At 57.5% G+C, this 2,905-nt stretch overlaps 1 long non-coding RNA gene across 1 annotated transcript; it reads left to right on the forward strand.

Moving 5' to 3' along the window:
* Window positions 1-460: 460 nt before the first annotated feature.
* Window positions 461-2,559, forward strand: LOC121039833 (uncharacterized). Its single transcript, XR_005795019.1, has 2 exons — window positions 461-884; window positions 2,234-2,559. It is a non-coding gene; the product is annotated as an uncharacterized LOC121039833 (long non-coding RNA).
* The last annotated feature ends 346 nt before the right edge of the window (window positions 2,560-2,905 follow it).

Raw genomic sequence — 2,905 nt, forward strand, 5'->3', positions numbered from 1 at the left:
GAAATCCACTTTATACCTTTAAAGACAAGTTGAAAGCATGCATTTTACTCAAGTGCCTTTTTCTCGATTTTCTCGGAGGTGTGTGGTGCGGGTGGAGGTGACAGTGGTGTGGGTGGGTTGGAGGACGAGTTCGCCTAGTGCCAAACGGAAATTCCAGCTGGTGTCATATTTGTAGTTGTTTCCGCCACCCCCCCCCCCCCCCCCCCCCCCCGAGCCGGGAAGACAAGTGTATTATGGAGAAGCAAACTGGATCTGGAGGCCAAGGGTGATTCTGGGGGCCAGGGGGAACAGGCGACCTGGGGAGGGCGGGTGGGACCCTTTGGCCACCCTTCCCCCTCTCCGAGGAGGGCGGCGCCGGATGGGGGCCGCGGTCCCCCGCGCACCGGGCGCGGAGCGAGCGCCCCGGCCCGAGTGAGCGCGTGTGCATGTGTGTACGTGAGTGTACGTGTGAAATGCGGCGGCGCCGGCCGCGGCGGAGTGTACGCTCGGCAAAAATATGAATAATCAACACATCGCTCACACCTCCGCCGCGAGCCGGGAGGGAGCTGGGAGGTCCCGAGGGCTTTCCCCTGCCGGCTGGCTGGGGGAGGGGACCACCAGGAAAAGAGCGGGGGCATCTCAGAGTATCTCTTCAGTTATCTTTCCCCTCAACCGAGCTGAGACACCGGAAGAAGGCGACGGGGGGGGGGGGAAGTCACATTAAACTTTTTCTGGTTGAAAGGCCTTATCTTGCTTGCCACCGTGGTGTATTCGGAGACTGGCGTGGGTCTTTGTTCCCAGTTCTCCAAGTTATCGGACGAAAGGCCGTCTCCCATTCTCATTTTGTACATCTGCATCCCGGGAGCCAGCAAATCCCTCTGAAAGTGTCGCTGTCGAGGTTAAGGGTAAGACAGAGTGTGGCTAGTGCTGGGTGAACGTCCTGCCTCGGGCGGGTCCTTTGTATCTTCCCCTCAACCTCCTCTTGAGTGAGGACCTGCTCTCCGGGGTCGCTTAATTTGGGTCAGTTTGCCCCTCGGTCGCTGAGCCTTCGGCGGAGATGCCAACGTCGTCGTGCACGGGGTACCTGGAAGGGCCTGCGACCGGCCGCTTTACCCCCGCGCAGCGCCGATGGGGGGGGGGTGGCTTGACGCGCGCGTGCCACCCCACCCACCCAGGAAGCCAGCCCCCCGGGTTCGCTTGGAGGCTGCAGACCACCTGCCACCCAACACACACACCTCCCTGGGCAGTCACTCCTGCGCGGCTGCGGGCCCAGGGCCGACGCCAGCTCTCCAAACCCCCAACCGCGGCCGCGGCTTCGAAAATCTGTTCTCTTGACCTTGCTGCTTCCCTGCCTCGGCTCCGGCTCCCTCGCTCTCTGCGCCCGGAATAGGAGAACGGGAAGGAAGGGTGTTTCAGAGGCGGGGTACCGAGGGGAGAGGGAGCAAGCCAGAGAGGAGGAAGAAAAAGAGGAGAGAAGGGGGAGGAAGTGCTTTCTGGAGTGTTTAAGTGTTAGGGTAGAGGCAACTCTGGGTCCCACAGCCCATTTCGGGTAAACTCATTGCAGCGTCCCGACTGGCCTGGGTGTGAGCAATAGCGTGTGTCTGTAAAACGTCGTTCCGTGTTCCGTGCCCCCGCATTTTGGCCGCGGTGCCCGTTCCCGTCCCCCTTACTTAGTAAAAGCAAATCAGGAGGCGAATCTAACTTCACACCAAATTGTCCCGAAAGAGAAGTGTTCGGTATGGATGGTGAAGTCCTCCTGAAATATTTGTCGTGCGTTTGTGAGTACAGTAGTATCTTTCCCCCCTCCTTCTCTAGGGAATTTTTATTTATGGAGCATACAAGCCCAGTTTTCGTAAGAAAAATGCCAACGTTGAAATTTGGAGTGGGGGTTAGTGGAGTTGGATATTTGGAAAAAATATTCCACGAAGGATTGTGATTTACATATTCGGCAGGATTCGGAGATGGCGAGCAATCCCTTTATTTCCATTACAAAAAAAAAAAAAAAAAAAAAAGCAAAGGTTCCAACTAAAACAAACAAACTGGAAAAACCACGAAGAGAGGCTTACTTATTCCATTTACGAAACCCAGACTGACTGTCCCTAAGGATCGAATTCCCTGGGTACTAACCAGCCTCTGTTCTTCGGGTTGCGCAGACCCAGGGCCCAAACGGAGTGTCTGGGAGGGTGGGGGTGAAGGTCAGGTTGTAAGGCCGGGGCGGGGGGGGGGTGTTCTCACACCTCTGATTTCACCCCAGGGTCCTGCCCGACGAGAACGAGGCTTGGTGAGCAATTTTCGAAGAAAAATTTCCGAACCTCTGACCTGAAGGAGAGATGCGGCGCCCAGAAGACTGGACCGAACGATATTGGGGAACCGGGCTTTCAAACCGATCCGGAGGAAATTGAACACACCGCACTGAGGTGCGGATGTGAAACGTGAACGGAAAGAAACCCGGGAGTTCCTTGGGGAGAGCGAACAAAGGAGGGGACGGGGTAAAAGACGGAACACCACCCCCCACCTCAATTTTGTGTCAATCGAATGTCGTTTAGAATTGGAATAAAGGTCATTTAAGATTTTTCTCGACCCTGGCAAGGGGCGGAACGAAGCTCGCGGGCCGGAGCCGGGGATGCGCGCGCGGGCTTGGCACCCCCGCGGGGCCGGGCTTCCCTTGGCCGCAGCTGCGCCAGCCGGGCCCCCGCGCGGCTCGGGGCGGGATTTGTGTGGCGTACTCTAAAAGGAGGTTTGTTGGGGGTAGCCAGAGGCTACAGAGACGGGAGTGACCCTCCAGGAGCAGCGGCTCACTTCACCACTAACCAACGCTCCTTCTGCGAGGGTGGCCAACTCCGCGTCCGCCCTCCCCAAAATCTGCACAAACAGAATTAAACCCAACCCGGTTGGCAGAAACGATCCCTGCTCCCCAAAGGTCGAG

The sequence above is a fragment of the Herpailurus yagouaroundi genome, unplaced genomic scaffold (assembly GCF_014898765.1).
Source record: "Herpailurus yagouaroundi ecotype Mexico unplaced genomic scaffold, PumYag 181, whole genome shotgun sequence".
NCBI lineage: Eukaryota > Metazoa > Chordata > Mammalia > Carnivora > Felidae > Herpailurus > Herpailurus yagouaroundi.